At 55.2% G+C, this 14,909-nt stretch overlaps 1 long non-coding RNA gene across 2 annotated transcripts in view; it reads right to left on the bottom strand.

The window, feature by feature from the left end:
- Positions 1–14,909, bottom strand: part of LOC126037070 (uncharacterized) — a 785,189-nt gene that overhangs the window by 730,370 nt on the left and 39,910 nt on the right. The window lies entirely within an intron of this gene.

Here is a 14,909-nt window from a genome sequence, read left to right as displayed (position 1 = left end):
TCCCAGATCCTGTTGTGCCTGTGAATAGGCTGCAGGGGGACGGTGAAGACCAGCAACATCTTTCAAGCCTGCCACCTTCAGTGTGGGACACGGAGCCGGACGTGTGCCTTTCCAGAATCAGGCTCTGCCGAGGACGAGAGCCATGAGATGTTCCTCCTCTGGGCGTGCCCGGGTCCTGAATACTGTTGTGTCTTTCAATAGGCTGCAGGGGGACGGTGAAGACCAGCAATATCTTTCCGGCCTGCCACCTTCCGTGTGGGACAAGGAGTCGGACGTGTGCCTTTTCGGGAAGAGGCTCTGCCGAGGACGAGAGCCATGAGATGTTCCTCCTCTGGGCATGCCCGGGTCCTGAATCCTGTTGTGCCTGTGAATAGGCTGCAGGGGGACGGTGAAGACCAGCAACAGCTTTCAGGGCTGCCACCTTCCGTGTGGTACAAAGAGCCGGACGTGTGCCTTTCCGGAATCGGGCTCTGCCGTGGACGAGAGCCATGAGATGTTCCTCCTCTGGGCAAGCCCGGGTCCCAGATCCTGTTGTGCCTGTGAATAGGCTGCAGGGGGACGGTGAAGACCAGCAACATCTTTCAGGGGTGCCAACTTCCATGTGGGACAAGGAGACGGACGTGTGCCTTTTCGGAAACAGGCCCTGCCGAGGACGAGAGACATGAGATGTTCCTCCTCTGGGCAAGCCCGTATCCCAGATCCTGTTGTGCCTGTGAATAGGCTGCAGGGGGACGGTGAAGACCAGCAACATCTTTCCAGCCTGCCACCTTCCTTGTGGGACAAGGAGCCGGACGTGTGCCTTTTCGGAATCAGGCTCTGCCGAGGACGAGAGACTAACCCTGACCCTAACCCTAAACCTAACCCCTAACCCTAACCCTGAGCCCATCCCTAACGACCCTAACCCTAACCCTAACCCTAATTGACCCTAACCCTAACCCTAACACTAACACCAAACCCTAACCCTAACCCTAACCCCTAACACTAACCCTAACGCTAACCCCTAACCCTAACCCTAACCCTAATGGTCCTAACCCTAACCCTAACCCCTAACCCTAACCTAACCCTAACCCTAACTCTAACCCTAACCCTAACCCCTAACCCTAACCGTAACCCTAACCACCTAACCCTAACACTCACCCTAACACCTAACCCTAACCCTAATCCTAACCCCTAACCCTAACCCTAACCCTAATGGACCCTAACCCTAACCCTAACACTAACACCTAACCCTAACCCTAACCCTAACCCCTATCACTAACTCTAACGCTAACCCCTAACCCTAACCCTAACCCTAATGGCCCTAACACTAACCCTAACCCTAACCCCCTAACCCTAACCCTAACCCTAAACCCTAACCCTAATGGCCCTAACTCTAACCCTAACCCTAACCCCTAACGCTAACCTAACCCTAACCCTAACCCTAACCCTAACCCTAACCCCAACACTAACTCTAACCCTAACCCTAACCCTTAACTGTAAACCTTTTCTGACAAGTTGCAGGATATGTGCCGTTTCCGAAACAGGTTCTGCTGAGGACGAGAGCCATGAGATTTTCCTCCTCTGGGCAAGCCCGGGTCCCAGATCCTGTTGTGCCTGTGAATAGGCTGCAGGGGGACGGTGAAGACCAGCAACATCTTTCAAGCCTGCCACCTTCAGTGTGGGACACGGAGCCGGACGTGTGCCTTTCCAGAATCAGGCTCTGCCGAGGACGAGAGCCATGAGATGTTCCTCCTCTGGGCGTGCCCGGGTCCTGAATACTGTTGTGTCTTTCAATAGGCTGCAGGGGGACGGTGAAGACCAGCAATATCTTTCCGGCCTGCCACCTTCCGTGTGGGACAAGGAGTCGGACGTGTGCCTTTTCGGGAAGAGGCTCTGCCGAGGACGAGAGCCATGAGATGTTCCTCCTCTGGGCATGCCCGGGTCCTGAATCCTGTTGTGCCTGTGAATAGGCTGCAGGGGGACGGTGAAGACCAGCAACAGCTTTCAGGGCTGCCACCTTCCGTGTGGGACAAAGAGCCGGACGTGTGCCTTTCCGGAATCGGGCTCTGCCGTGGACGAGAGCCATGAGATGTTCCTCCTCTGGGCAAGCCCGGGTCCCAGATCCTGTTGTGCCTGTGAATAGGCTGCAGGGGGACGGTGAAGACCAGCAACATCTTTCAGGGGTGCCAACTTCCATGTGGGACAAGGAGACGGACGTGTGCCTTTTCGGAAACAGGCCCTGCCGAGGACGAGAGACATGAGATGTTCCTCCTCTGGGCAAGCCCGTATCCCAGATCCTGTTGTGCCTGTGAATAGGCTGCAGGGGGACGGTGAAGACCAGCAACATCTTTCAAGCCTGCCACCTTCAGTGTGGGACACGGAGCCGGACGTGTGCCTTTCCAGAATCAGGCTCTGCCGAGGACGAGAGCCATGAGATGTTCCTCCTCTGGGCGTGCCCGGGTCCTGAATACTGTTGTGTCTTTCAATAGGCTGCAGGGGGACGGTGAAGACCAGCAATATCTTTCCGGCCTGCCACCTTCCGTGTGGGACAAGGAGTCGGACGTGTGCCTTTTCGGGAAGAGGCTCTGCCGAGGACGAGAGCCATGAGATGTTCCTCCTCTGGGCATGCCCGGGTCCTGAATCCTGTTGTGCCTGTGAATAGGCTGCAGGGGGACGGTGAAGACCAGCAACAGCTTTCAGGGCTGCCACCTTCCGTGTGGGACAAAGAGCCGGACGTGTGCCTTTCCGGAATCGGGCTCTGCCGTGGACGAGAGCCATGAGATGTTCCTCCTCTGGGCAAGCCCGGGTCCCAGATCCTGTTGTACCTGTGAATAAGCTGCAGGGGGACGGTGAAGACCAGCAAAAGCTTTCAGGGCTGCCACCTTCCGTGTGGGACAAGGAGCCGGACGTGTGCCTTTTCGGAAACAGGCTCTGCCGAGGACGAGAGACTAACCCTGACCCTAACCCTAACCCTAACCCCTAATCCTAACCCTAAGTCCATCCCTAACGACCCTAACCCTAACCCTAACCCTAAGCCCTTAACACTAACCCTAACCCTAAACCCTAACCCTAACCCTAACTGTAACCCTAACCCTGACCCTATGTCCTAACCCTAACCCTAACCCTAACGCCTAACCCTAACCCTAAGCCTAACCCTAAACCTAACCCTAACCCTAACCCTAACCCTAACTGTAACCCTAACCCGGACCCTAACCCCTAACTGTAAACCTTTTCTGACAAGTTGCAGGATGTGTGCCGTTTCCGAAACAGGTTCTGCTGAGGACGAGAGCCATGAGATGTTCCTCCTCTGGGCAAGCCCGTATCCCAGATCCTGTTGTGCCTGTGAATAGGCTGCAGGGGGACGGTGAAGACCAGCAACATCTTTCCAGCCTGCCACCTTCCGTGTGGGACAAGGAGCCGGACGTGTGCCTTTTCGGAATCAGGCTCTGCCGAGGACGAGAGACTAACCCTGACCCTAACCCTAAACCTAACCCCTAACCCTAACCCTGAGCCCATCCCTAACGACCCTAACCCTAACCCTAACCCTAATGGACCCTAACCCTAACCCTAATACTAACACCTAACCCTAACCCTAACCCTAACCCCTAACACTAACCCTAACGCTAACCCCTAACCCTAACCCTAACCCTAATGGTCCTAACCCTAACCCTAACCCCTAACCCTAACCTAACCCTAACCCTAACCCTAACCCTAACCCTAAACCCTAACCCTAATGGCCCTAACCCTAACCCTAAACCCTAACCCTAAACTAACCCTAACCCTAACCCTAACCCTAACCCTAACCCCAACACTAACCCTAACCCTAACCCTAACCCTTAACTGTAAACCTTTTCTGACAAGTTGCAGAATGTGTGCCGTTTCCGAAACAGGTTCTGCTGAGGACGAGAGCCATGAGATTTTCCTCCTCTGGGCAAGCCCGGGTCCCAGATCCTGTTGTGCTTGTGAATAGGCTGCAGGGGAACGGTGAAGACCAGCAACATCTTTCCCACCTGCCACCTTCCGTGTGGGACACGGAGCCGGACGTGTGCCTTTCCAGAATCAGGCTCTGCCGAGGACGAGAGCCATGAGATGTTCCTCCTCTGGGCAAGCCCCGGTCCCAGATCCTGTTGTACCTGTGAATAAGCTGCAGGGGGACGGTGAAGACCAGCAACAGCTTTCGGGGCTGCCACCTTCCGTGTGGGACAAGGAGCCGGACGTGTGCCTTTTCGGGAATAGGCTCTGCCGAGGACAAGAGACATGATATGTTCCTGCTCTGGGCAAGCCCGGGTCCTGGATCCTGTCGTACCTGTGAATAGGCTGCAGGGGGACGGTGAAGACCAGCAACAGCTTTCAGGGCTGCCACCTTCCTTGTGGGACAAGGAGCCGGACGTGTGCCTTTTAGGAATCGGGCTCTGCCGAGGAAGAGAGCCGTGAGATGTTCCTCCTCTGGGCATGCCCGAGTCCTGAATCCTGTTGTGCCTGTGAATAGGCTGCAGGGGGACGGTGAAGACCAGCAACATCCTTCATGGGTGCCAACTTCCGTGTGGGACAAGGAGCCAGACGTGTGCCTTTTCGGAAACAGGCCCTGCTGAGGACGAGAGACATGAGATGTTCCACCTCTGGGCAAGCCTGGGTCCCAGATCCTGTTGTGCGTGTGAATAGGCTGCAGGGGGACGGTGAAGACCAGCAACAGCTTTCCGGCCTGCCACCTTCCGTGTGGGACAAGGAGCCGGACGTGTGCCTTTCCAGAATCAGACTCTGCCGAGGACGAGAGCAATGAGATGTTCCTCCTCTGGGCAAGCCCGGGTCCCAGATCCTGTTGTGCCTGTGAATAGGCTGCAGGGGGACGGTGAAGACCAGCAACAGCTTTCAGGGCTGCAACCTTCCGTGTGGGACAAGGAGCCGGACGTGTGCCTTTTCGGAAACAGGCTCTGCCGAGGACGAGAGACTAACCCTGACCCTAACCCTAACCCTAACCCCTAACCCTAACCCTAAGCCCATCCCTAACGACCCTAACCCTAACACTAACCCTAAGCCCTTAACACTAACCCTAACCCTAAACCCTAACCCTAACCCTAACTGTAACCCTAACCCGGACCCTATCTCCTAACACTAACCCTAACCGTAACACCTAACCCTAACCCTAAACCTAACCCTAAACCTAACCCTAACCCTAACCCTAACCCTAACCCCAACCCTAACCCTAACCCTAACCCCTAACTGTAAACCTTTTCTGAAAGTTGCAGGATGTGTGCCGTTTCCGAAACAGGTTCTGCTGAGGACGAGAGCCATGAGATTTTCCTCCTCTGGGCAAGCCAGTATCCCAGATCCTGTTGTGCCTGTGAATAGGCTGCAGGGGGACGGTGAAGACCAGCAATATCTTTCAGGGCTGCCACCTTCCGTGTGGGACACGGAGCCGGACGTGTGCCTTTCCAGAATGAGGCTCTGCCGAGGACGAGAGCCATGAGATGTTCCTCCTCTGGGCAAGCCCCGATCCCAGATCCTGTTGTGCCTGTGAATAGGCTGCAGGGGAACGGTGAAGACCAGCAACAGCTTTCAGGGCTGCCACCTTCCGTGTGGGACAAGGAGCCGGACGTGTGCCTTTTCGGAAACAGGCTCTGCCGAGGACGAGAGACTAACTCTGACCCTAACCCTAACCCTAACCCCTAACCCTAACCCTAAGCCCATCCCTAACGACCCTAACCCTAACCCTAACCCTAAGCCCTTAACACTAACTCTAACCCTAAAACCTAACCCTAACCCTAACTGTAACCCTAAACCGGACCCTATCTCCTAACCCTAACCCTAACCCTAACCCCTAAGCCTAACACTAACCCTAACCCTAAACCTACCCCTAACCCTAACCCTAACCCTAACCCCAACCCTAATCCTAACCCTAACCCCTAACTGTAAACCTTTTCTGACAAGTTGCAGGATGTGTGCCGTTTCCGAAACAGGTTCTGCTGAGGACAAAAGCCATGAGATGTTCCTCCTCTGGGCAAGCCCGTATCCCAGATCCTGTTGTGCCTGTGAATAGGCTGCAGGGGGACGGTGAAGACCAGCAACATCTTTCCAGCCTGCCACCTTCCGTGTGGGACAAGGAGCCGGACGTGTGCCTTTCCGGAATCAGGCTCTGCCGAGGAGGAGAGCCATGAGATGTTCCTCCTCTAGGCAAGCCCGGGTCCCAGATCCTGTTGTGCCTGTGAATAGGCTGCAGGGGGACGGTGAACACCAGCAACATCTTTCCGGACTGCCACCTTCCGTGTGGGACAAGGAGCCGGACGTGTGCCTTTCCAGAATCAGACTCTGCCGAGGACGAGAGCCATGAGATGTTCCTCCTCTGGGCAAGCCCGGGTCCCAGATCCTGTTGTGCCTGTGAATAGGCTGCAGGGGGACGGTGAAGACCAGCAACATCTTTCCGGCCTGCACCTTCCTTGTGGGACAAGGAGCCGGACGTGTGCCTTTTCGGAAACAGGCTCTGCCGAGGAAGAGAGACTAACCCTGACCCTAACCCTAACCCTAACCCCTAACCCTAACCCTAAGCCCATCCCTAACGACCCTAACCCTAACCCTAACCCTAAGCCCGTAACACTAACCCTAACCCTAAACCCTAACCCTAACCCTAACTGTAACCCTAACCCGGACCCTATCTCCTAACTCTAACCCTAACCCTAACCCCTAACCTTAACCGTAACCCTAACCACCTAACCCTAACACTCACCCTAACACCTAACCCTAACCCTAATCCTAACCCCTAACCCTAACCCTAACCCTAATGGACCCTAACCCTAACCCTAACACTAACACCTAACCCTAACCCTAACCCTAACCCCTAACACTAACCCTAACGCTAACCCCTAACCCTAACCCTAACCCTAATGGCCCTAACCCTAACCCTAACCCTAACCCCCTAACCCTAACCCTAACCCTAAACCCTAACCCTAATGGCCCTAACTCTAACCCTAACCCTAACCCCTAACCCTAACCTAACCCTAACCCTAACCCTAACCCTAACCCCAACACTAACTCTAACCCTAACCCTAACCCTTAACTGTAAACCTTTTCTGACAAGTTGCAGGATGTGTGCCGTTTCCGAAACAGGTTCTGCTGAGGACGAGAGCCATGAGATTTTCCTCCTCTGGGCAAGCCCCGGTCCCAGATCCTGTTGTGCCTGTGAATAGGCTGCAGGGGGACGGTGAAGACCAGCAACATCTTTCAAGCCTGCCACCTTCAGTGTGGGACACGGAGCCGGACGTGTGCCTTTCCAGAATCAGGCTCTGCCGAGGACGAGAGCCATGAGATGTTCCTCCTCTGGGCGTGCCCGGGTCCTGAATACTGTTGTGTCTTTCAATAGGCTGCAGGGGGACGGTGAAGACCAGCAATATCTTTCCGGCCTGCCACCTTCCGTGTGGGACAAGGAGTCGGACGTGTGCCTTTTCGGGAAGAGGCTCTGCCGAAGACGAGAGCCATGAGATGTTCCTCCTCTGGGCATGCCCGGGTCCTGAATCCTGTTGTGCCTGTGAATAGGCTGCAGGGGGACGGTGAAGACCAGCAACATCTTTCAGGGGTGCCAACTTCCGTGTGGGACAAGGAGACGGACGTGTGCCTTTTCGGAAACAGGCCCTGCCGAGGACGAGAGACATGAGATGTTCCTCCTCTGGGCAAGCCCGGGTCCCAGATCCTGTTGTACCTGTGAATAAGCTGCAGGGGGACGGTGAAGACCAGCAAAAGCTTTCAGGGCTGCCACCTTCCGTGTGGGACAAGGAGCCGGACGTGTGCCTTTTCGGAAACAGGCTCTGCCGAGGACGAGAGACTAACCCTGACCCTAACCCTAACCCTAACCCCTAATCCTAACCCTAAGTCCATCCCTAACGACCCTAACCCTAACCCTAACCCTAAGCCCTTAACACTAACCCTAACCCTAAACCCTAACCCTAACCCTAACTGTAACCCTAACCCGGACCCTATGTCCTAACCCTAACCCTAACCCTAACGCCTAAGCCTAACCCTAACCCTAACCCTAACTGTAACCCTAACCCGGACCCTAACCCCTAACTGTAAACCTTTTCTGAGAAGTTGCAGGATGTGTGCCGTTTCCGAAACAGGTTCTGCCGAGGACGAGAGCCATGAGATGTTCCTCCTCTGGGCAAGCCCGTATCCCAGATCCTGTTGTGCCTGTGAATAGGCTGCAGGGGGACGGTGAAGACCAGCAACATCTTTCCAGCCTGCCACCTTCCGTGTGGGACAAGGAGCCGGACGTCTGCCTTTTCGGAATCAGGCTCTGCCGAGGACGAGAGACTAACCCTGACCCTAACCCTAAACCTAACCCCTAACCCTAACCCTAAGCCCATCCCTAACGACCCTAACCCTAACCCTAACCCTAATGGACCCTAACCCTAACCCTAACACTAACACCTAACCCTAACCCTAACCCTAACCCCTAACACTAACCCTAACGCTAACCCCTAACCCTAACCCTAACCCTAATGGTCCTAACCCTAACCCTAACCCCTAACCCTAACCTAACCCTAACCCTAACCCTAACCCTAACCCTAAACCCTAACCCTAATGGCCCTAACCCTAACCCTAACCCCTAACCCTAAACTAACCCTAACCCTAACCCTAACCCTAACCCTAACCCCAACACTAACCCTAACCCTAACCCTAACCCTTAACTGTAAACCTTTTCTGACAAGTTGCAGAATGTGTGCCGTTTCCGAAACAGGTTCTGCTGAGGACGAGAGCCATGAGATTTTCCTCCTCTGGGCAAGCCCGGGTCCCAGATCCTGTTGTGCCTGTGAATAGGCTGCAGGGGAACGGTGAAGACCAGCAACATCTTTCCCACCTGCCACCTTCCGTGTGGGACACGGAGCCGGACGTGTGCCTTTCCAGAATCAGGCTCTGCCGAGGACGAGAGCCATGAGATGTTCCTCCTCTGGGCAAGCCCCGGTCCCAGATCCTGTTGTACCTGTGAATAAGCTGCAGGGGGACGGTGAAGACCAGCAACAGCTTTCGGGGCTGCCACCTTCCGTGTGGGACAAGGAGCCGGACGTGTGCCTTTTCGGGAATAGGCTCTGCCGAGGACAAGAGACATGATATGTTCCTGCTCTGGGCAAGCCCGGGTCCTGAATACTGTTGTGTCTTTGAATAGGCTGCAGGGGGACGGTGAAGACCAGCAACATCTTTCCGGCCTGCCACCTTCCGTGTGGGACAAGGAGTCGGACGTGTGCCTTTTCGGGAAGAGGCTCTGCCGAGGACGAGAGCCATGAGATGTTCCTCCTCTGGTCAAGCCCGCGTCCAAGATCCTGTCGTACCTGTGAATAGGCTGCAGGGGGACGGTGAAGACCAGCAACAGCTTTCAGGGCTGCCACCTTCCTTGTGGGACAAGGAGCCGGACGTGTGCCTTTTAGGAATCGGGCTCTGCCGAGGAAGAGAGCCCTGAGATGTTCCTCCTCTGGGTATGCCCGAGTCCTGAATCCTGTTGTGCCTGTGAATAGGCTGCAGGGGGACGGTGAAGACCAGCAACATCCTTCAGGGGTGCCAACTTCCGTGTGGGACAAGGAGCCAGACGTGTGCCTTTTCGGAAACAGGCCCTGCTGAGGACGAGAGACATGAGATGTTCCTCCTCTGGGCAAGCCTGGGTCCCAGATCCTGTTGTGCGTGTGAATAGGCTGCAGGGGGACGGTGAAGACCAGCAACAGCTTTCCGGCCTGCCACCTTCCGTGTGGGACAAGGAGCCGGACGTGTGCCTTTCCAGAATCAGACTCTGCCGAGGACGAGAGCAATGAGATGTTCCTCCTCTGGGCAAGCCCGGGTCCCAGATCCTGTTGTGCCTGTGAATAGGCTGCAGGGGGACGGTGAAGACCAGCAACAGCTTTCAGGGCTGCCACCTTCCGTGTGGGACAAGGAGCCGGACGTGTGCCTTTTCGGAATCAGGCTCTGCCGAGGACGAGAGACTAACCCTGACCCTAACCCTAAACCTAACCCCTAACCCTAACCCTAAGCCCATCCCTAACGACCCTAACCCTAACCCTAACCCTAATGGACCCTAACCCTAACCCTAATACTAACACCTAACCCTAACCCTAACCCTAACCCCTAACACTAACCCTAACGCTAACCCCTAACCCTAACCCTAACCCTAATGGCCCTAACCCTAACCCTAACCCCTAACCCTAACCTAACCCTAACCCTAACCCTAACCCTAACCCTAAACCCTAACCCTAATGGCCCTAACCCTAACCCTAACCCCTAACCCTAAACTAACCCTAACCCTAACCCTAACCCTAACCCTAACCCCAACACTAACCCTAACCCTAACCCTAACCCTTAACTGTAAACCTTTTCTGACAAGTTGCAGAATGTGTGCCGTTTCCGAAACAGGTTCTGCTGAGGACGAGAGCCATGAGATTTTCCTCCTCTGGGCAAGCCCGGGTCCCAGATCCTGTTGTGCCTGTGAATAGGCTGCAGGGGAACGGTGAAGACCAGCAACATCTTTCCCACCTGCCACCTTCCGTGTGGGACACGGAGCCGGACGTGTGCCTTTCCAGAATCAGGCTCTGCCGAGGACGAGAGCCATGAGATGTTCCTCCTCTGGGCAAGCCCCGGTCCCAGATCCTGTTGTACCTGTGAATAAGCTGCAGGGGGACGGTGAAGACCAGCAACAGCTTTCGGGGCTGCCACCTTCCGTGTGGGACAAGGAGCCGGACGTGTGCCTTTTCGGGAATAGGCTCTGCCGAGGACAAGAGACATGATATGTTCCTGCTCTGGGCAAGCCCGGGTCCTGAATACTGTTGTGTCTTTGAATAGGCTGCAGGGGGACGGTGAAGACCAGCAACATCTTTCCGGCCTGCCACCTTCCGTGTGGGACAAGGAGTCGGACGTGTGCCTTTTCGGGAAGAGGCTCTGCCGAGGACGAGAGCCATGAGATGTTCCTCCTCTGGTCAAGCCCGCGTCCAAGATCCTGTCGTACCTGTGAATAGGCTGCAGGGGGACGGTGAAGACCAGCAACAGCTTTCAGGGCTGCCACCTTCCTTGTGGGACAAGGAGCCGGACGTGTGCCTTTTAGGAATCGGGCTCTGCCGAGGAAGAGAGCCGTGAGATGTTCCTCCTCTGGGCATGCCCGAGTCCTGAATCCTGTTGTGCCTGTGAATAGGCTGCAGGGGGACGGTGAAGACCAGCAACATCCTTCAGGGGTGCCAACTTCCGTGTGGGACAAGGAGCCAGACGTGTGCCTTTTCGGAAACAGGCCCTGCTGAGGACGAGAGACATGAGATGTTCCTCCTCTGGGCAAGCCTGGGTCCCAGATCCTGTTGTGCGTGTGAATAGGCTGCAGGGGGACGGTGAAGACCAGCAACAGCTTTCCGGCCTGCCACCTTCCGTGTGGGACAAGGAGCCGGACGTGTGCCTTTCCAGAATCAGACTCTGCCGAGGACGAGAGCAATGAGATGTTCCTCCTCTGGGCAAGCCCGGGTCCCAGATCCTGTTGTGCCTGTGAATAGGCTGCAGGGGGACGGTGAAGACCAGCAACAGCTTTCAGGGCTGCCACCTTCCGTGTGGGACAAGGAGCCGGACGTGTGCCTTTTCGGAAACAGGCTCTGCCGAGGACGAGAGACTAACCCTGACCCTAACCCTAACCCTAACCCCTAACCCTAACCCTAAGCCCATCCCTAACGACCCTAACCCTAACACTAACCCTAAGCCCTTAACACTAACCCTAACCCTAAACCCTAACCCTAACCCCAACACTAACCCTAACCCTAACCCTATCTCCTAACACTAACCCTAACCGTAACACCTAACCCTAACCCTAAACCTAACCCTAAACCTAACCCTAACCCTAACCCTAACCCTAACCCCAACCCTAACCCTAACCCTAACCCCTAACTGTAAACCTTTTCTGAAAGTTGCAGGATGTGTGCCGTTTCCGAAACAGGTTCTGCTGAGGACGAGAGACATGAGATGTTCCTCCTCTGGGCAAGCCCGGGTCCCAGATCCTGTTGTACCTGTGAATAAGCTGCAGGGGGACGGTGAAGACCAGCAAAAGCTTTCAGGGCTGCCACCTTCCGTGTGGGACAAGGAGCCGGACGTGTGCCTTTTCGGAAACAGGCTCTGCCGAGGACGAGAGACTAACCCTGACCCTAACCCTAACCCTAACCCCTAATCCTAACCCTAAGTCCATCCCTAACGACCCTAACCCTAACCCTAACCCTAAGCCCTTAACACTAACCCTAACCCTAAACCCTAACCCTAACCCTAACTGTAACCCTAACCCGGACCCTATGTCCTAACCCTAACCCTAACCCTAACGCCTAAGCCTAACCCTAAGCCTAACCCTAAACCTAACCCTAACCCTAACCCTAACCCTAACTGTAACCCTAACCCGGACCTTAACCCCTAACTGTAAACCTTTTCTGAGAAGTTGCAGGATGTGTGCCGTTTCCGAAACAGGTTCTGCCGAGGACGAGAGCCATGAGATGTTCCTCCTCTGGGCAAGCCCGTATCCCAGATCCTGTTGTGCCTGTGAATAGGCTGCAGGGGGACGGTGAAGACCAGCAACATCTTTCCAGCCTGCCACCTTCCGTGTGGGACAAGGAGCCGGACGTCTGCCTTTTCGGAATCAGGCTCTGCCGAGGACGAGAGACTAACCCTGACCCTAACCCTAAACCTAACCCCTAACCCTAACCCTGAGCCCATCCCTAACGACCCTAACCCTAACCCTAACCCTAATGGACCCTAACCCTAACCCTAATACTAACACCTAACCCTAACCCTAACCCTAACCCCTAACACTAACCCTAACGCTAACCCCTAACCCTAACCCTAACCCTAATGGTCCTAACCCTAACCCTAACCCCTAACCCTAACCTAACCCTAACCCTAACCCTAACCCTAACCCTAAACCCTAACCCTAATGGCCCTAACCCTAACCCTAACCCCTAACCCTAAACTAACCCTAACCCTAACCCTAACCCTAACCCTAACCCTAACCCTAACCCTAACCCTAACCCTAACCCTTAACTGTAAACCTTTTCTGACAAGTTGCAGAATGTGTGCCGTTTCCGAAACAGGTTCTGCTGAGGACGAGAGCCATGAGATTTTCCTCCTCTGGGCAAGCCCGGGTCCCAGATCCTGTTGTGCCTGTGAATAGGCTGCAGGGGAACGGTGAAGACCAGCAACATCTTTCCCACCTGCCACCTTCCGTGTGGGACACGGAGCCGGACGTGTGCCTTTCCAGAATCAGGCTCTGCCGAGGACGAGAGCCATGAGATGTTCCTCCTCTGGGCAAGCCCCGGTCCCAGATCCTGTTGTACCTGTGAATAAGCTGCAGGGGGACGGTGAAGACCAGCAACAGCTTTCGGGGCTGCCACCTTCCGTGTGGGACAAGGAGCCGGACGTGTGCCTTTTCGGGAATAGGCTCTGCCGAGGACAAGAGACATGATATGTTCCTGCTCTGGGCAAGCCCGGGTCCTGAATACTGTTGTGTCTTTGAATAGGCTGCAGGGGGACGGTGAAGACCAGCAACATCTTTCCGGCCTGCCACCTTCCGTGTGGGACAAGGAGTCGGACGTGTGCCTTTTCGGGAAGAGGCTCTGCCGAGGACGAGAGCCATGAGATGTTCCTCCTCTGGTCAAGCCCGCGTCCAAGATCCTGTCGTACCTGTGAATAGGCTGCAGGGGGACGGTGAAGACCAGCAACAGCTTTCAGGGCTGCCACCTTCCTTGTGGGACAAGGAGCCGGACGTGTGCCTTTTAGGAATCGGGCTCTGCCGAGGAAGAGAGCCGTGAGATGTTCCTCCTCTGGGTATGCCCGAGTCCTGAATCCTGTTGTGCCTGTGAATAGGCTGCAGGGGGACGGTGAAGACCAGCAACATCCTTCAGGGGTGCCAACTTCCGTGTGGGACAAGGAGCCAGACGTGTGCCTTTTCGGAAACAGGCCCTGCTGAGGACGAGAGACATGAGATGTTCCTCCTCTGGGCAAGCCTGGGTCCCAGATCCTGTTGTGCGTGTGAATAGGCTGCAGGGGGACGGTGAAGACCAGCAACAGCTTTCCGGCCTGCCACCTTCCGTGTGGGACAAGGAGCCGGACGTGTGCCTTTCCAGAATCAGACTCTGCCGAGGACGAGAGCAATGAGATGTTCCTCCTCTGGGCAAGCCCGGGTCCCAGATCCTGTTGTGCCTGTGAATAGGCTGCAGGGGGACGGTGAAGACCAGCAACAGCTTTCAGGGCTGCCACCTTCCGTGTGGGACAAGGAGCCGGACGTGTGCCTTTTCGGAATCAGGCTCTGCCGAGGACGAGAGACTAACCCTGACCCTAACCCTAAACCTAACCCCTAACCCTAACCCTGAGCCCATCCCTAACGACCCTAACCCTAACCCTAACCCTAATGGACCCTAACCCTAACCCTAATACTAACACCTAACCCTAACCCTAACCCTAACCCCTAACACTAACCCTAACGCTAACCCCTAACCCTAACCCTAACCCTAATGGTCCTAACCCTAACCCTAACCCCTAACCCTAACCTAACCCTAACCCTAACCCTAACCCTAACCCTAAACCCTAACCCTAATGGCCCTAACCCTAACCCTAACCCCTAACCCTAAACTAACCCTAACCCTAACCCTAACCCTAACCCTAACCCCAACACTAACCCTAACCCTAACCCTAACCCTTAACTGTAAACCTTTTCTGACAAGTTGCAGAATGTGTGCCGTTTCCGAAACAGGTTCTGCTGAGGACGAGAGCCATGAGATTTTCCTCCTCTGGGCAAGCCCGGGTCCCAGATCCTGTTGTGCCTGTGAATAGGCTGCAGGGGAACGGTGAAGACCAGCAACATCTTTCCCACCTGCCACCTTCCGTGTGGGACACGGAGCCGGACGTGTGCCTTTCCAGAATCAGGCTCTGCCGAGGACGAGAGCCATGAGATG

The sequence above is a fragment of the Accipiter gentilis genome, unplaced genomic scaffold, assembly GCF_929443795.1.
Source record: "Accipiter gentilis unplaced genomic scaffold, bAccGen1.1, whole genome shotgun sequence".
NCBI classification, from domain to species: Eukaryota; Metazoa; Chordata; class Aves; order Accipitriformes; family Accipitridae; genus Astur; species Astur gentilis.
The sequence above is the reverse complement of the archived record's forward strand: the minus strand, read 5'-3'. Positions and strand labels throughout refer to the sequence as shown.